The sequence below is a fragment of the Diabrotica virgifera genome, chromosome 3, assembly GCF_917563875.1.
Source record: "Diabrotica virgifera virgifera chromosome 3, PGI_DIABVI_V3a".
NCBI lineage: Eukaryota > Metazoa > Arthropoda > Insecta > Coleoptera > Chrysomelidae > Diabrotica > Diabrotica virgifera.
The window spans coordinates 57,074,699-57,095,829 of NC_065445.1; the positions used below are offsets into that span (position 1 = coordinate 57,074,699).

General features: G+C 32.7%; 1 protein-coding gene across 1 annotated transcript in view; it reads right to left on the reverse strand.

The window, feature by feature from the left end:
- Positions 1-21,131, reverse strand: part of LOC114324501 (connectin-like) — a 1,593,699-nt gene that overhangs the window by 519,179 nt on the left and 1,053,389 nt on the right. The window contains exon 4 of the mRNA XM_028272355.2: positions 5,692-5,757. The gene's annotated coding sequence lies outside the window, so the exon portion shown is untranslated. The remainder of the gene's footprint in view (positions 1-5,691; positions 5,758-21,131) is intronic.

The following is a 21,131-nucleotide window of genomic DNA, read 5'->3' on the forward strand; positions in this document are numbered from 1 at the left end:
TTCAACACATAAAAACTTCACTTCACCAAACTAAGCTATCAAAAAATGATAATAAACCTCGCCAGCAGATTCTACAGAACAGTTTGCAGATTCAGAATACGTCAGTTGGGCAAGAAACCTTTGCAAAGGATTTATGCCATTTTTTTTTTAACTGCAATATCCCTCTGCACAAGTTAGAACATAAATCGTGTCAAAACTTTTTAAAAACTTATTGCAAGATTAAAGATAAACCAGCTCAAATACCAAGTTCTTCAACTCTTCGGAAAAAATATGTCAGTGCATGTTACAAAGATGTGATGACGAGTATTAAAAATCAGTTAAAAGCCGATTATCTTTGGATTTCCGTCGACGAAACAACGGATACAAAGGGTCGACAAATTGCGAATCTAATTGTTGGAGTTCTTAACGACTGTGGCGATTTTAAAAACTCATACTTAATTAGTGTAAAATGTTTGGAAAAAACAAACTATGCTACAATAGCTAGATTTGTTAACGAATCCCTAACAAATTTTTTTTTACCTGATCAAGTACCATTTGAAAAAATATTATTAATGCTTAGTGATGCCGCCTCATATATGATGAAAGCTGCATCCAATCTTAAAATCTTTTTCCCTAATTTAATTCACTGTACATGTTTGGCGCACGGCCTAAACAGAGTTGCAGAGAAAGTTAGAATTGAATTTCCCAATGTAAACACCTTAATAAATAATGTAAAAAAAGTATTTCTGAAAGCACCACTACGTGTACAGGTATATAGGGAGATGCTTCCCGATATTCCTTTACCACCAGAACCAGTATTAACCAGATGGGGAACTTGGCTTAAAAGTGCTATATTTTTATCTGAACACTACGACGACATCAAAAGCGTTATTTCAAGTTTTGATCCGACTTGTACCGCTATTGATAACTGTCAAAATATTTTTAAAGAAAAGTCTATTAAAAATCAATTGTTGTATATAAAATCGAATTTCGATATCATTGAAAGTTCAATTACAAAATTAGAGGCTCAAAATTTATGTCTTCACAATAGTATGTCTATTGTTGATTCGGTTAAACAGAAAATAACAAATCTGAATGGGGAAATTGGAGTAAAAATTAAAGATAAACTTGATGACGTTTTAAACAAAAATGAGGGTTTCACTTTATTGCGTTCAATAAATAATATAATCAATTTTGGAAACTTCGATGAAAATATTAATATGGATCCGTCTCTAATAGCAAAGTTTAAATATGCCCCAATTACATCTTGTGACGTTGAGAGATTTTTTCTGCCTATAAACAAATATTAACAGATAGAAGACATAATATTAGTTTAGAAAATATGAATCAATATATGATTATTTATTGTAACAATAAAAATATGTAAATTTGTGTTATTGTACTCTTTTTATAATATTAGTTTAGAAAATATGAATCAATATTGTAACAATAAAAATATGTACATTTATTTTATTGTACTCTTATTTATCTTGTGGTCAAAATAAAATATTTTGCCGTTTTATTTGTCACAAAACCTGAAGTTAAAAAAATATATTAAGAAATAATAATACAATTTGGTTTAAATTCAAACCTATTTATTTATTTTTATTATTTTTTATTTATTTATGTATTTAACGTAAACCATAAAATTATTCATATAAAAATAAGTGCATATATAAATGCATATTTGCATGTTAATTGTGCATATTCAGCTTGTTTTAAAATGCATATTGCATGCATATTTTAGACATTTTTTAGTGCATATTTTCCAGTCTCTAGTTATAAGGGATAAAATTCGCGGTTTTTATTATTTTTTTTGTGGCACTCATGATGGAGATAGTGCACCAAAATTTGGGAGTAAGTAGGTTATGACGTAACTAAGTAAAATCTTCAGGGGCGGAACGCTGCTTGGGGTACAAAGGGGTGGTAGGCAGGGGTGAGTATAAAAATATATGGGGTTTTTTGCCGTTCGTGATCGAGATAGTGCACCAAAATTTGGGAATAAGTAGATCATGACATTACTAAATAAAATCTCCAGGGGCGGAACACTGCGTGGGGGACAAATGTTGTGCCGGGTCACAAAAAAAATAATACACACTGCGACTTTGACCCCTTAAAACTACCCTCATCCCCAACTCTGGTTTCAGGCTCTGGGGATTTTACCTAGCTAAGCCATGGTCTACTTATTCCCAAATTTTGGTGCACTATCTCAATCTAGCACGTCGCAAAAAACCCCTTTATTTTTTTTATTCACACCTACCCCCACCCCTTTATCGACCACGCAGCGTGCCACCCCTGGAGATTGTACTTAGTTACCTCATGACCTACTTATTCCCAAATTTTGGTGCACTATCTCGATCATGGGCGTCACAAAAAAAATAATAAAAACGGAGATTTTGACCCCTTATATCTACCCTCATACCCAACTCTGGTTTCCGGCTCTGAGCATTTTACTTAGTTATGTTATGGTCTACTTATTTACAAATTTTGGTGTACTCCCTCAATCAAGAACGTCGCAAAAAAACCCCTTATATTTTTTCAATTCACCCCTGCCCCACCCCTTTGTCGGCCACGCAGCGTGCCACCCCTGGAGATTTTACTTAGTTACGTCATGAGCTACTTAGTCCCAAATTTTGGTGCACTCTCTCTGTCATGAGCGTCACAAAAAAAAATAATAAAAACGGCGAGTTCGACCCCTTATAACTACCCTCATCCCCAACTCTGGTTTCCGGCTCTGGGGATTTTACTTAATAATGTCATGATCTGCTTATTCCCAAATTTTGGTCCACTATCTCAATCACGAACGTCGCAAAAAACCCTTTATATTTTTTATATTCACCCCTACCACCACCCCGTTGTCGGCCACGCAGCGTTCCGCCCCTAGAGGTTTTACTTAGTTACGTCATGACCTACTTATTCCCAAATTTTGGTGCACTATCTCGATCATGAGCGTCATAGAAAAAATAATAAAATCCGCGACTTTGACCCCTTATAACTACCCTCGGCCCCAACTCTGGTTTCCGGCCGTTGGTGAAAGTCATGTACACAACTAATTCAACATATCCCCGTATAGTTTTTCCATATTACTTATCACGCACAAAATCCGCTTCTATCTCTCCGACTATCATGGACAAATAATATATTGCATAATTTTGAAATTAATATGTCAAATACAATTTTTTCTGCTGCCCCCAGTGTCATAGGGATAGGATTTCTTTTCCAGATGTGATGTTTTGAAGTATCATATAAATGTTATAATAGGATTTAAATTTGATATAGGCTATATTATGGTGGACAAAATAATTTTTAAATTGAATCTCATCAAGGGAAGTAGGTATTCACTATTCTACCGAGATGAAGACCTGCGCCATAGTGCAATAACACGAATTTGTTATCCAATACGGCTGGCAAATGGCAAAACATGATATTGTAAAAGGTTTTTAATGTACGTATCAGCTGTCATTCTCTACAAGCACTATGTACACTCCATAGCACTATGACTCCACCACCAAAATTAACACTCTGTAAGAGGTTATATTTGGCATAGTGTTCATCTTATGGAAGCAAGAATTACAAAACTTCGTCTACAGAAGAGTTGGCGAACAGTATGTCAGCTGTAACCTCATACAGAGCGTTAGTTTTGGTCGTGGCGGCATATTGCTATGGAGCGGTACTGCTTTGAAAGGACATACCGAACACGTGGAGGTGATTAGGCGAATGCCACCTGATATGTACTTTGAAAACATTTAAGGTGATCATGTTTTGCCATTTTAAAGCCATATTGGGTAAGACATATTGGTGTTAATGCACTTCTTCATGTCGCTAGCATAGTGAAGACTTAGGTACCTTGATGAGATTCAATTTAAAACTTTAACTGGCCAGTATAAAGCCAAGATCAGATCTAAATCCGATTATATCATTTGGGTGATTCGCCAAAATAGACGGCACTTTCGAGGTAGAGAAATTTAATTTAAAACATGGCTTGGAATTAGTTCATTTTCAAATATTTTTTATAAAATGAGCTATTCAACTTACCCATGATACCAGCAGAGATCATTTTTAAATATTTTTTGAAAAACGGAAATGTTGACTAAGTGTCCACGGTGTTGACGTAATTCTCTGTTAATTGAAATTTATGATAGTAACGATTAAATAAAAATTGGTATGTAATAAAACTATACAAAACACTTCCATTTTGATAAACTACTACTGAAAAACATGAAAAATAGGTAAAATATCAATTGCGTCGGAGTTGATTTAGACCGGCCTTCGTGATGACAAAACTTTCCAATATGTAGCCGTGTCTTCTCCGTTTAACTTCAAAAATCTAATCTGCTTTTGAACACAATCTTGGCATTTCCTTTCTATACATTCTTCTATCTTTTCTCCGCAACATAATGATTTGTTATCCGCTTCATGCACACATGAGCTCCATGTTTTCAAATAATGTACCTACCTACATAGACAGATTTCTCTTTTATCAACATTAGAAAAGACCACCCAAAATGGTATATTTTTACAGAAATAAGCATAGCTGCATAAAATATTATTTTCTTTCATAAAATCTTTATTTAACGATTTTGGGGGTTTTCGTCTTCATTTTTCCGTCGTACTCCAGTGTATACGAGCCATTTTCTATAGAAAGAAGATAATCTTACCAAACCGACCGAAACATCTTGAGAACTTACCCAGTAACCCTTTTCCTATATCAGACTAAATTTAAATTGCATTTTTTTAGTTTAAGGATGACCACTCACACACTTTCAACAACTCCGAGGCACGTTCGTCAACTCCGAGGCACGACTAGGCTTCGGAGTTGATTGCTTCGGTGTCGATAATTTCATACATTTTAAATTCTACTTTCTACAAATATTAAAATTAATTCTGCTTTATTCATCGTGTGCCAAAAAAACTTTATAGCGCATACTTAGAAGAAAAGCATATTAAAAAATTAGAAAAATGAGGCTTTTACAAAGGCTTCGGTGTTGACTGTATAAAAACATACGCTTAGCTTAAGACCCCTTGAAAAATTTTCTATCGCTTAACGATATCATTTTCGTCCACTTTCTTCCACAATTTGGGTTAGACTGAAGCGTTCCTCTCTTGTCAAGCTGCCTGCCATACAGTAGAGTGCAGTTTGGCCTAAATTTTCATATATTTTCATGAGGCCTCGGTGTTGATGCACAAAGTTGGTTACAGTTTTTAGCAGTAGATTTTTATGGTTTAATTTTAAAAATGAAAGTTATTAATGTGACAGTTTTAAATTACATTGGGTTTTTAATTAACTATTGATAAAATAATCTGCACTTTTGTAACTTTTCAGTGTGTAATACTATAAAACAGATCAAAAAACAAGGTGGGTTACAGCCTCGGAATTGATATTTTGACATTAAAATTGCATAAAGTGCTTGTAAAAATACTTTTTTTTTTAATTAATTTACAGTATGTAAAGGACTTAAGAAAAAAGCGAGTTACACAATATGCCGCTTATTTTGGCGAACCACCCATTTATATAATACTTTAAAACATCGCATCCGGAAAAGAAATCATATTGCTATGATACAGGGGCTAAGGATAAGAGCACAAAAAATTTCATTCAAAATGCATATGCAATAGTTTTGTCCGTGAGTGTTATATAAGATCTATATCTATCTCCATTTAAGAGCACCATTATTATGTTGATAAAGCTAAATATTTTTAAATTGTACTCACCTTAAAATTTTAGTAGGCTCTAACAACCATGAAGCAGAAGTTCGAATTTTACTTTAAACATGGAATCTGTAAGTAATATATACATGTATTTATGATGAACAGACATTTGCAAAATAATATTATTAATCAAATAATGTGAAATGTTAAAATTTAGTACAATTATTAGTTTCCGTAATAGTACAATTTTCATTTGCAGCTTTGATGAGCTATCGCCGTACTATTGCAAATTAATCTGCATCTTAGTGAACAGGCAGGTAGCACCACGAGTGACTCGTGGTGTGCTCTCTTAAAAGTGCTTTAGAAAGCACATTACTAGTTACTCTAAGGAGTCTAAAAGGATGAAATGTGCATAAGCGAATGGTGGTGGTCTCTGTATCGAAACTAAATATTAAACTGTCTTTCTTTAATTTCGTTTACTTACAAATTACACGTACAAATTACACGTACAAATTACACGTACAAATTACAAGTATTAGTAATGAAATTAGTTAGAGTCTTGCTCAGATAAATTATTGACGTGTTGTGCAATGCAAATTTTAGATTCTACACGTCTATTCATTTATTGTCCGTTTGCTTTGCAATGTATAGAAAGTTCGGATTAGACCAGAATATGACCAGAAATAGTTTTGCAAGAAATCTTTAGATCTCTCCCTAACAACACAAAGCATTCCAGGAATGTACTATCAAAGTTTTATTAATGTTTGAATGTCCTGGACATTCAAGGAACATTCGGTGAACATCTGATTAAATTATTGGTGGAATGTTACCACAAGACATTCTACGAACATACTGCCAATGTCCTATATTTTAAGAGAGGCCATTTACTATTCAATTTGCGTTCATTTTCAAATATGCCGCGCATGTATCTATGTTGTGATCGCGTGGTTTTCATGATAACCTAAAAAATTTTTATTTGAAATTGGAAAATACATAGATGAAGAATGTTGGGAAAATGGAAATTAGTGGTTTTTTTTCTGTTCTGTCTTTTAGTTCTGCTCTGGCTGGATCTGTTTTGTTTAAACAATTGTACTATGTAAGTAAGTATTATAAAATCCGTTTTCAATTTTCTTTATTCTTTATGAAACGAATTATTTATTCATATTATTACCTGTAAATAGTATCTATTTCTTTTGATTTTTAATTGTAAAGAATAGAAAAATTACCATTCATTTAAATTTTTTTTAGAATCAGCTGAAAGTGGTCTACAAAAAAAAACGAGGAAGGAAACGTATGGCCTTGTGGCTATGTAAGGCAAAATAAAGATATAAAAAGTGTATTGGCTAGTTGGAAGAAACTCCACATTGTCGATGCGTAATAAGTTATTACTTTATAAACAAATATTAAGACCTGTATGGATGCCTACTATGGGGGTGTACGGGTGTAGGTACTAGACCAAGTAATATAAAAATTATATAAATAATCCAGAACAAAATACTGAGAAATATTGTAGATGGTCCTTGGTATGTGACAAACAGTGAGGAATCTAATCTAGATAAAAGTACGAGAATATTGAGGAAATCCAGTTCCTCGATACTACTGGGCAAACTAGAAAATTGAAGAGGACAAAGCCTTTTGACCTAGTTTGAGTGATAGGTGATAGTGAAAAGCAGAGCATAGTGCTTGTGTGCCTGTGTATGTTAGAATAGTGGACGATCTTGTTAGATTAGATAAGAGACGCTATGAGGTAAGCTCTTCATTTTAAGGAACAGTAGTAATTTAGGTTAAATTAAAATTGCTCATTGGTCAGTTATGACCAGATTGTAATTGTAATGTACAATTCAATACAATGAATCATAATCGTAGTGATGATCATGGAAAAAAATATATGACAAGATTTTGTGCAATAAAAATGTTTATATTTATCAGGGATGTATTATTTGGGATGGCCACTGGCCACATATACTTCTGGTTTATCGTCGGTGATATGACAATACCTCCTATCTGCTTTTTCATGAATTTTGCAGGAGATGAAAAACCATTTTTAGGGTCATCTCCTATTTTCACATGTAAATTTTGAGATGTTTTGTAGTAAATAGATAGTTGAATTTACTACAAAACATGTCAAAAAATATCATATGAAAACAGGAGGTGACGGTAAAAAAAGTTTTTAGTCTCTCTTACAAAACTGATGAAAAAACAAATCGAAGGTATTATGTCACATTAGCGACTATATCAAGGGAATGTCTAAAACATATACTGTGAATGTCCAAAGAACATTCGTAGACATTCATGGAATGTTCCAATAAGACATTCAGGGAATCCACAGCTGGCTGTATACCATTAATTACAAGTAAAATTTAATAAAAAATTTTGGCTTGGTCAAAGGTATATTAATTTAAAAAGCCCATATAGGACTACAAACATAGAAACAAAACGTTTTCGATTTGTAACAAGAGCACTATCAGTGTTACCTAAAATAAGTATAACCATATTAATTAAAGCAAAATATTGAAGTTAAAATGATGACCAAGGTAAAAGCAAAGTTTGGTTATACTTACAAGACCATGGTGAGCCAACCAAAGATACAAAGGTCAAAGCCTTTTAAAAACAGACTAAAAGTCTTACATAGATGCAATCAAGGCAAAATCCAAAGGATGGATAAAATTCCTATGGCTACGGCCCTAGGGCAACATATGGCTCCCACACGTGGTAAGTGGGTCAATAGGTAACAATTAGTTCATTATGTTACAATGTTACAAGAGGTGACAGGAAACTAAGAGATGAGACTTCAAAAGCGAATCTGTCTGATGTCAGGGCAACAATTGTAAATGAAACTTGAAGTTTTATGAAATGTTGGTTACGCAGCCACTAAATTTAAAGTTTTTTATGGTACAAGCAATGATAACAGATAACATCAGTGTGTTGGAATTATAAAAATAGAAGAGTTAGAGAAAATAAATTATCTAAGATGTAAAAAAGGGCGAATTTGAAAACCCGCAATCATCAATGAGGTGTACTTGAATTGATGAAGCATAGATAGGCAAACCAACATACAGAAGGTATGTTTTCTGGTTTGTATTGGAAGATAATTAATATTTGTGAACCAACACAAATGATGGCTGATAAAGCGAGCTGGCTGAAATAAATATGAGACAACTAAATAGGGGTTGTAATATCACATGCTGAGAAATTTTATAAATGCAAAACTTGTTTATGAGTTAATAGGATATAAATGGATTCATCACGGATGGATTCATTCAGGGAATGTTTAAAAAGTTGACACAGGACTTTCCTGGGACATTCAGGGGACTTTCTTGTGCTTTTGAGGACATTCCAGGAATGTTTTCAATGTCCTGTGTGTACATTCTAGGAACATACATGGAATGTTTGGTGTTATTAGGGCTGGCTCTTTGAATGCCGTTTTGTAATGAGTGTAAAATTATCAATACAAATCAAATTATGCCGTAAATATATAGGTGATGTAATTATGTAATGAACGTACGAGTAGCATATATGATAGTAAATATAACTCATTTAATATTGTTTAATTACTGAGAAATATAAAGTTAAACGATCCACATTTCTATCTATCTAATTTTATGCTGTTGTAAAACCTTCTAGTTATGAGGCTCTATAAACAGTTCCAATTCCTCTATAAAGAGTCCCAATTACACTGTTCGACGGCACATGACGTAATTTGCTAAAGAATTCCTTTATAAAATATTCTCCAGTTAAGTTCACCTGGATGGAAAATAAAAGACGAAAAACTATTAATACACTTTTGCGTCACAACAATAAACCAGAAGCGCCATCTCGTTGCGAAAGTTTTCATATAAAGGCTTTATTGCATGCTCTGTTCTTTTAGTTAAAGTATTAAGGGTCGTAAAATATACATAAAAAGATAATAAAGCGCATAACTATATTAAAAAAAAATAGGTTATGTTTAGAGTTCACTGTAGCGCTGTGTTAAAAACATGTGAAGATAATATAGGTTGTGTCTTGGAACTGTGCTTAAATTGGACGAGATTAAAGTTAAGTTTTCATGGAGATTCTTCATACACTGCCTTAGTGACAATTTTTGTTTATATCGTCTGAAGAAAAAAATATACAAAATCATAAAATAAATTTTATATACCTATTACTGTGAATTATAGCCCAATAAATGACCGTTTTGGAATGTAATTTTCAGGGGCAACTCCGAATTGCATGAAAATTTGGATTTAGGTTCTCCTTACCCTCCACTTCAAAGTTGAATTTGTGCCGTTGGTTGCTTTTATTTAGGGGGTGAGAGTCACTCCCTCTCGGGGGGCGAAAAACGCGTGTTTAAAATAAGCCCGGAAATGAATAAATTGACGGATTATAAGCCACTTTCGTTCCATAAAGTTTTTTACATAAGTCAATACATTTCGAGTTATTCGTGATTGAAAATGTTGATTTTTCGACAAAAAAATTACGTTTTCAGACCGTTTTTCGCAAATAACTCAAAAAGTAAATATTTTATCGAAAAAATTATTCTTAGCAAAAGCGTAGCTTATAAAAACTCGAAAAAAAAAAATGGTGTATCAGTAAAGTGTATAAATTAAGTAAAGGCAAAGTTGTAGCTCATGAAATGTACGTGCTTAGTCGTCTAATTCCAAATCGAATAATTCAACGCGAAATCACCGAAAAATTAAGCGCTTTTCGGGAAAAGATTATTAACATTTTTAAAGTATCTAAAAAAAGCTTTATACTTGTTTTTTACAAAAGTTTCTAGCGTCAACAATAAACGAGTTACACTATTTAGCACCATTTAGCACTATTTAGCACTATCGAGTTCAGCACCCTAAATAAAATTAATCGTTACCTCTTTACCAATTTATTTTAACTGTATGTGTATTATATATAATATGATCTGTAAGTTTGACTGGTTTGAAGTGCTTATTTAAAAAAATATTGGTTTTATAGTAAAAAAACAATTTCTAAAATTTTTTGAGAGAAGTTTCTTTTTTCAAAATAACTTAAAAATATTAGTGATAAGAAAAATCTTAAACAGTAAAAAATGTAGGTTTTGCTATTTTAAATATGCTAGCTTCATGTTGTTTTTCCGTAAGACAAAAATTGGTTAAGATATGGCTCTTCAAAATTTGCATACACTCGTGATTAGTGACCCGTTCAAGCTTTTTCCAATATAACCCTTTCAAAAATAAGCATTTTAAACCGTTGAGACGGTTCAGACGGGAGCTAAACACGGGAAGATTTTCATGATTTTTTACCAAAAAAAAAGAGGGCCAACTTTATTTTGAGCGTAACTCGCTTATTTTTAATGCTAAAAACTTTTATAAAAAACTAAAATAAAGATTCTTATAAACACTTTAAAAAGTTTGAATGGGTTTTTCCCGAAAAGTGCTTAATCTTTCAATGATTTCACCTTGAAATATTCGATTTGGCATTAGACGAATACGAACGTGTTTTTCATGAGCTACAACTATGTTTTTACTCGATTGATAAACTTTATTGATACACCATTTTTTTCGGTTTTTATAAGCTACACTTTTGATTGGAATATTTTTTTTCAATCAAATATTTACTTTTTGAGATATTTGCGAAAAACGGTCTGAAAACGTAGTTTTTTTGTCGAAAAATAATTGTTGTTGAAAAATAATTGTTGTTGAAAAATAAAGGTATCTACTCGAAAATAACTCGAAAGGTATTAACTTTTTGAAAAAATGCTACAGAACAAAAGGTGCTTAGAATTAGACCTTTTATCCATTTCCAAACTTATTTTGAACATATATTTTTTCACCCATTATAAGCCAGTACAAAAGCACACAGAGACCCAATACCATTTTTATTCCTTAACATGTTATCTATGTGTTTGCCAAATTTGATGTCAATCCAAAAGGTGCTTTAAAATTTAAAGCAAAAATCGTGATTCAATGTATTATAAGTTGCTAGCCGTTACTAAGGGCAACCTTCACAATAATTCACAGTCGTAACCAAAAATAAATCTCCAACAATCAGTTAAAGTTATGACTTTCTTAGGCTATGACATGTAGGTAAGAATTCCAATGAAAACTTTCCTTTCTAAATTATGAAACTTTCCTTTCTAAATTATCAACAAATGTATAGATAGTACTACTAGTAAAATAAAGTAAAACTTAAAATAGTTCTAATTTATCTAAAATCTATTTGGTAAGTCAGTTGGTTTATAACGCTTAACTCTGCGAACTTCACTCTCCGTGTTTAATAATTCACTCGCGAAATCATTTGGATGCGCACTAAGTCTTTCTTCATACTTTTCACTGTATTTGCTGATTTCTTCTTTGATGCTGGGAACTTTCAGGTCTCTCTCTATTATTGCGTTGGGGACGTACCATGGAGCGTTTACTATGGTTCTTAATGCCTTATTTTAAAAAAGTTGTATAATTTCCAAGTTAGAGTTGCTGGCTGAGCCCCATAGCTGTATGCCATAGGTCCATATGGGTTTAAGTATGGCTTTGTATACCACTAATTTATTTTCAATTGACAGTCTTGAATGTCTACCCAGAATCCAGTACATTTGTTGAAGTTTGAGTCCAAGTTGCTTTCTTTTGGTGAATATGTGTTTTCTCCATGTTAGTCTTTTATCTAGATATATGCCCAGGTATTTGGTTGTATCTACTTGTAATAATTGTTTGTTGTTTATGTATACTGGTGGACAGCTCTCTCTTCGCATGGTAAATGTCATGTGGGTCGATTTTGTTTCATTAGCTCTTAGTTTCCATTTTTTTAACCATTTTTCTATTTTATTTAAGTGGGCTTGTAAGTTATGCGAAGCTCTTTGGGGGTCTGTGTGAGATGCGATAATACCTGTGTCATCCGCGAATGTTGCGACTGTTGTCAATCTAGTTGTAGGTAGGTCAGCAGTAAATAACAGGTATAGTAAGGGACCAAGTACACTACCTTGTGGGACGCCGGATTTTATTTTAAATTGTTCTGAGCGAGCATCTTGTTGTTTTACTAATGAAAAGCGATCTGTCAGATACGATTTTATAATTAAATAATATTGATACGGAAGATTTTTCTTCAGCTTATGGAGGAGTCCTGTATGCCACACTTTGTCGAATGCTTGGCTGATATCTAGAAAAGCTGCACTACAGTACCTCTTGTTTTCTAGATCATTGCTGATTTGTTTGACTATACGATGTGTTTGCTCTATTGTTCCATGTTTGCTACGAAAACCAAATTGGTGTTTTGGAATTAATCTTGTTTCTTCTATTATTGGTTCTAATCGACGTAGAAACATTTTTTCAAATAGCTTAGATAATATAGGTAAGAGACTAATGGGTCTATATGAGTTCAGTTCTTTGGGGTCTTTTCCTGGTTTTTGTAACATTATGATCTCTGCTACTTTCCACTGATTGGGAAAATGTGCATACGTAAGTATTGCATTAAATATATGTGTTATTGCCATGATTGTTTTCTTAGTTACGTTTTGCAGGATTTTTCCAGTGACGAGGTCATATCCAGGAGCATTTTTGGATTGATTTCATCCATAATTACCATTCGGATTTCTTTAGGTTTAAATTTTTTTATTGGGAGATCCATTTGAAAAGGTATATCAAGAAAATTTAAGATTTCATTATTATCTTCGTCGTTTTGGTCCATGTTGTAAGGTTTAAAGACGTTGCTTAGGTGTTCAGCAAGGAAATTGAATATAATGCCTTTTATCTATTATTTATTAAATATACGAAACTAAGTTATTGGCTGAATAAATTGAGTGTTATTGATTAATGTATTCTAGTTATTTTCACAATAATTATTCAATCATTGTGACAATAACTAACTACATTCGTCAATGTTCAGAAGTTCGTTGAAACAACAAATTAAATTGTTGATACAACGAAATACTATTCAATAATCACTGTTAATCAATATTACGAACTAAATTTTTTTGAGTGTTATTACTCACGAATTGAGTACTAGGAACCACATTCGTTTGATTTTTTACCTAAATAAATTGACGTGTTGTGGGATGCAAATGTTATATTCCTCATGTCTATGCATTTATCACTCTCTTTCCTTGCAAATTGTACCGGGTGTCCCAATAAGAATGGCTCTCGGCCATATCTCAGGAACCTTTTATACTACAGCTTTGGGAAAAAAAAATTTATAACCAAAGTTGCTCCGAGAAAAACCTGAAAATTATTTTCATAATTGTAAGTCCACCGCTAGAGGGCGTAATTGAATATCAAAAATTAAAAAATCGAAATTTTACAAAATTTGCCTAATGAAAGGGCACTGGAAATCCAATCATCGTATTGTTCATACAATTCTGTGCATATTTTATTTCACAAGTGTAAGTCTACCTGTGCAAATAAGAGGTGGGGGTGAGTGGGAACCTTCTTATGAAAAAATCGCTGTAAGTCCGGTTCTGCTTAATCGATTGTTACAAACTTGGTCTTGTTGAAAACAGCTCGTTTTCGTCAATGTAATAGTTATAATGTGGAAACAGCCTATTACGTAATATGCCGGCTAGAAGGCGCTAATTATTTTTTTTAGAAATCTAGTTTTCTTTGGAAAATATTAAATACAAGCATGTATTTTTTTTTTCCTGTATTACAAAATTAGACCAAATTATCAACAGAATACCGAAAACCGCATGTCGATACCTTTTTTATATCTCGAGATATCTTAAGAAACGTGTAAATTTTAAACTTAACTGTTGCTGTCATATACGTGGAAATATATAGAAGCACGTAGTGTGCTATGAAAAAAAAACAAAGGAACATTGTCCAGATGTCACCGTATATAATGAATCAAAACAACAATAAGACAAATAACACTATAAAATATAACAAAAAAAGAGTGTGTGTACTTTGTACGCGAGTAAGAAGTTATACTTCTATTATTATGATTTTAACGAAATAAATATATTTTAAATAGTTTAATTTTATTTTTATTTAAATATTACACTAATTTTAATACTTAAAATAATACCAAAAAATAGCGTTAATATGTAAATTTTTATGAATTGTTGCCTCCGCGCATTTGCTTTTCTCTCGATGAATCGTAGAAAATGTAAAAACGTCAGATTTTCTACATAAATTTTTAATTTTTATTTCATTATATTTTAATATCAATTATCCTATTCCCAACTAAGATAAATACATAACTGCTATTTTCACCGGTAAACTAAGTTAAGGAAGTCAAAATGGAAACAAGTAGTGTGCTATGGAAAAAAATAGAACTATTAAAAGTATTAACTTCAAGAAGTCATCATGTGTCAAATTATGTGTCAAATCAGTAAAACATAAAAATTTATGCATTGATGGTTTGTTGCGGTTTGTTTCTATTAAATTTTATATAAAATTTATACAGAGTGAAATTCAAGATGATTCTTACAAACTAAGAAGCATTTGACATGATAGTCACATTCTTTGAATGCATAAGAAATGCAACTGTTGCGGCTAGAATATATGCAATGAAATATCCCCAAAGACGTCACCCCAGTAGTAGAGTTTTTCATATTTTGTTTTGATTTATTATATGCGGTGACATCTGGAAAATGTTTCTTTGTTTTTTTTCCATAGCACACTGCTTGCTTCTATATATTTCCACTTATATGACAGCAACAGGTATGTTTAAAATTTACACGTTTCTTAAGATATCTCGAGATAGAAAAAAAGATATAGATATGCGGTTTTCGGTATTCTGTTGCTAATTTGGTCTAATTTTGTAATACAGGAAAAAAAATACATACTTATATCTAATATTTTCCAAAGACAACTAGATTTCTAAAAAGAAAATAACTAGCGCCTCCTAGCCGGCATATTACGTAATAGGCTGTTTCCAAATTATAACTATTACATTGACGAAAAAGAGCTGTTTTCAACAAGACCAAGTTTGCAAAAATCGATTAAGCAGAACCGGACTTACAGCGATTTTTTCATAACAAGGTTCCCACTCACCCCTACCTTTTATTTGCACAGGTAGACTTAAACTTGTGAAATAAAATATGCGCAGAATTTTATAAAGAATACGATAATCGGATTTCCAGTGCCCTTTCATTACGCAAATTTTGTAAAATTTCGATTTTTTAATTTTTAATATTCAATTACGCCCTCTAGCGGTGGACTTAAAATTATAAAAATAATTTTCAGGCTTTTCTCGAGGCAACTTTTCTTATAAAATTTTTTTTCCCAAAGCTGTACTATAAACGGTTCCTGAGATATGGCCGAGCGCCATTCTTATTGGGACACCCGGTACAAAGATAGAGTGTAGGTAAAAGCTAGAATTTGTTTCCGACCTAAGAAATCTTTTAGATTTTTATGTTTACATTTTATAAAATCTAATATTTTAAACTTATCAATTAATCATAATTCAAAATTACGTACACAGCTTTTCATCATCATCATCATGGCATCTACACTCCTAGCGGAGTGATTGCCGCCCTCTTTGGGCTATTCCGATTCATTTGTCGCGGTGACTCAATCCGCATTAACTTTTGGTTTTACAATTGGTTGTGTGACTTGGCATCTTCTACAATTTTTCTCCATTCGTTCCTGTTTTTGCTTCTGGTTACCCATTCTCTGACTCCCATCTTCTTAAGGTCCTTCACTATCTGGTTCTCCCTTCTAGTTTTGGGTCTTCTTCGTGGTCTGCCTGATACAGGTCTTCATTTGGAAATTTTCTTGATAACGGCTTCTAGATTCCTCCTTTCTACATGTCCCATCCATCTGAGTCTCTGTGCCTTGATAAATCTGAGGATGTCTTCTCCTCTCAGAAGTTTTCTTACTTCGTGGTTCATGAGTTTTCTAAATTCATTATTACCCAAGTTTAGTGGTCCTGCTATCCTCCGAATTATTTTCCTTTCTAGGATCCTCAATCTTTTTTCCTCTTTTTGTGTCAGATACATTATTTCAGCACCGTATGTGATTATTACTAGTCTAATTGCTGCTTTGTAAATTTTAAGTTTTGTATTCTGAGTAATCTTCTTATCTTAGTAGGTTCTGTTTCCTGCTTGGATTCTTTCATTAATTTCGATACTTCTATCGTTAGTTCCATTAACTGAGACTCCCAGATATTTAAAATGTTCTATATATATAATATCGGTTTACAACGTTCTTCGACGTCTTCCGATTTCCAATCTCCATCTCGTTCTGTCATTCCATAGATCGTCCTCGAGTTCTCTGTCCCTGATTTCTCTATCAACTCCTTCTCTCCAACTTCTTCTAGGTCTTCCTGGTCTGCGCCTTCCTCTTGGTTGCCATTCGAGGATTTGTCTTGGTATTCTATTCTCCGACATTCTCCTTACGTGTCCGTACCAGCTGAGTTGTTTCGTCCTGATGTCGTCAACAATAGTATGTGTAACCCCCATGATTTCTCGGACTCTTTTGTTTGTTATTCTGTCGCGTCCAGATATTCCCGCTGAACGGCGCCAGAAGTCTGTTTTCTCTGTTCTGTCTTTTAGGGGCCAAACTTCGCATCCATATGTTGTGATGCTTTTTATTATAGTGTTATATATTCTTTTTTTATTCTCCTTAGAAATATTTTTATCCCACAGTACGCTGTTTAGTAAGGATATGCCTTTCCTCCCCTGTATATTTCGTTCCTTATAGCTGCATCTAATTTTCCGTCTTGAGTGATCTTTACTCCCAGGTATTTGTAGTCTTCACATAATTTTATTTCTTGATTTTCCTCTACTCGGAGGCTATGTTGTTCTCCTCCGATACTCATGTATTCAGTTTTTTCCATATTCACTTCTAGGCCCCACTCTGTAAACTCTTCTAATAGTTTTCGCATCATGTAACTAAGATCTTCAGAGTTCTGTGCGATGATCACCTGGTCATCCGCAAAGCACAGCGTGTACAAAGTTGAGTCCGTTAGTGGTATGCCCATATTCGTACATTTTTTCTTCCATTTGTTGAGTGCTGCTTCGAGGTATATTTTGAATAGTGTTGGTGAGATACAATATCCTTGCCTTAGTCCTTTAGTTACTGTGAATCCAGGTGTTATGAGATTTCCCGTTTTAATTCTTGTTGTTTGTTGGTAGTACAACGTTTTTACGACTTCAACCAATTCTATATTTACATTTGTTTTCTCCAGTGCCTCCCATAATTTAACCAGCGGGACACTATCATACGCTTTTCTAAGGTCTACAAACATCAGATGGACTTCTTGGCCACGAGCAACTTTCTTTTCAATTATCTGAGTAATGGAGAAAACATGATCTATTGTAGATCGACCTGCGCGAAAACCAGCCTGTTCTTCGGTTTCCATATTTTGGTATTCTTCTTCTATTCGATTTTTAATAAGTTTTCCATATATTCTGCTGATACTACTAGTGACTGCAATTCTTCTATAGTTTTCAGGTTTTGATTTATCTCCCTTTTTGTGGATAGTGCTCAGATGTGACTCTTTCCATTTTTTAGATATTTCATGGTTAAAATGTTCATGGTTAAAATGTTCTACCTTTTCATATTCATATTCACCAATGTTTAAGCTTATCATATTAACGGTTTTTTCTTGAGCATATTAGGTATTTTGTTTTGTTTTAATTTATTTCTAAACCCCTTTTGGATGCTTATTTGCATATCTTCATAAATTCTGCCTTTAAACTCTTTAGGTTTCTGCTAATTAATTCTATGTCGTCAGCATACGCCACAATTTGCAACGTCGATGTTATAATCGTATCTTTTATTTCTGTAGCTCTTAGTGTTCCTTCTATACACAGCTTTTAATACAAATAAAAACCACAATTTCTTTATATTGATCTAAATGTATGTATAGTTAGGCTTTTTGTATCGATCCATTTGGTAATTAACACTAAATTGAATCGGGGGCCTGGTTATTCGCTTAAATTATATATCAGTACTTGACCCATTTATAAATTCAATTTGCATTGTTTACACTAATTAACGTTTTGTTCCCTTAAATCCCACCTTCCCAGACTAAACTAAATCCCTATTTTCTACTATGCTTTAAAATTAACACAACAACAACGATTCCCGACCTTATAATACTATACATTTAACATACGAAATATAATCGGACGTCCGACCCAGAATACATTACGCTTATGGTTCCACATAAAGTTTTCGTTTCTTCAATATGCATTAAAAACATGATATACCTGCCACGATATAAAGGAAACGGAAGTATTAAATGGGAAAATGGAAGAACATCCTACTCTGCTGAAAAAGCATCATACAACGCTAACGGAGATTTATAATCTGTTAGTTGGGGTATTAAATCCCTCCCTTATCACTATTTACACGATAATCTGCACCGTAAAATATCTAACCCGCCTTTTGGGTAATACTCGGATTTGGAATTGTGTGCCGTTAAAATATACAGGTTAGCGCAGTATTTGTAAAATAAGATCAATAGACAAAGAATTTTAATAGAATTATTATGCAAAGACCGCTAAATATTATCTAATTTAAAACAGTAGATAAATACTATGCATAATTAATTATACAGGCAGTTCGGAAATATGAAAATATTCTGAATATACCACTATAAATAATATATATGAAAGATGGTAGATAACTCATAACTAGGGACCGGATTTACATAATATATGAGATCAATTTTGATGAAATATGAGCATAATATAATATATGCAGTAAAAAATTACGAAATATGCGCAAGATAGGCACAAAAATTTAAAAAATGCGCATTTCAAGAAACCACAAATTTTCTGTTCTATTCTATTCTAGGGGGTTCTTTTATAGGAGGGCGGCAATCCTATTTATTATCTGTCAAATAAAATCATTATTTTTTATATAGGGTGAGGCAGATAAAGGGCCTATTAGAAATATCTCGGGAACTAAAGTAAAGAAAATTATGAAAATTGGAATATAGGGGTTTTGAGGTGTGAACTATTTAATGAAAATATTTTGGTCTCTTTGCTACTTCCGGTTATACCGGAAGTTGATTGTAACTTCGTTTTTTTAAATGGGACACTCTATATATTTTTACGTTTTTGAATTCTCCTTGATTTCTTATTTCTTAAAATATAAGGTTTTGTAATATTATACAGGGTAGATGAAAAGATAATCACGTTTTTTTTTATTAATTTCGTAGCAAAATTCACACCCTGTAAAATTGTAGTAGTTGTATGTTTAAATGATTTTTAATATGGTCTACTATTGTTACCAATTATTATTATAGCTAAATTTTGAAATTTAGTATACAGGGTGGGTCTAAACTCGGAATGTGTATTTTCTGAGTTTTCTTAAATGGAACACACTATATTTTAGTATTGTAATGAAATGGTATTTTATGGTACTTTTAAATTTCCTAAGTATTCCCTATACCCAACTGCTTTAATTTGTGCTTAATTGTTAATCGCACCAACAATCTTAACTACGTAGATATTTTGATAGCTCAACCATTATTGGCAATTTTAAGTATCAGTCTCGATTAGTATGTATTTATTTCCGAAAAATTATTTGTCATTGAATATTTTTACGGCCAACCTAATAAAATTTCAGGTATTTTGTGTTGCAATTAATGTTTGGCTTGAATCACCAATAACTCACAAATTGAAGCAGTTAGGTATAGGGATTGCTTAAGAAATTAAAAAGTATCCTAAAATAAAATTTCATTACAATACTAAAATTCAGGGTGTTCCATTTAAGAAAACTCAGAAAATACTCATTCTGAGTTTCAACCAACCCTGTACCTATACAAAAAAGGAAAACCTTAACTATAATTTTGCTACGAAATTAATAAAAAAACGTAATTATCTTTTAACCTACCGTGTATAATATTACAAAAACTTATATTTTTAGAAAGAATAAATCAAGAAGAATCCAAAAATGTAAAAATATACAGGGTGTCCCATTTAAAAAAACGAAGTTACAACCAACTTCCGGTATAACCGGAAGTAGCAAAGAGACCAAAATATTTTCATTAAATAGTTCACACCTCAAAACCCCTGTATTCCGATTTTCATAATTTTCTTACCTTGAGTTCTCGAGATATTTCTAATAGGCCCTTTATCTGCCTCACCCTGTATATGCAGTTTATTCACATTTTTTATAAAAACTGTTACCAATAGTTACCTATTTAGATTAAAACAAGAATATCACTATATGTATATGTTACAGTTCAAGTTGATTCTCAGTTAGAGTTGACTCCAACTAGTTGGAGTCAACTCCAACTGAAACGAGCAGTAAAAGTTGATTTTAAAAATTTAAATCAACTTTTACTAGTTGGAGTTGACTCTTCCTGGATCGATTCAGTAAATGTTGATTATACGAGAATCTAAAGTGCATTTTTGATGAGTGTGCGTTTCTTTGTTTTGACCGTTTCAACTACTTATTAGTATAGTCTGTAACGTCGCCCCGTTAGGTAAATTATTCTGATTCGATTTTTTGCACAAACTTACTCAAAGAAATACATCCGTATAACAATCCTTATAACAAATACACAGGGTGTCACGCGGTACCGCGGTCGAAAAATTGTTTAACCAATTTCAGTAAAGTCAGTCAGTAAAGTGACTCTTTATCGAATGAGTCTGATATTACGAG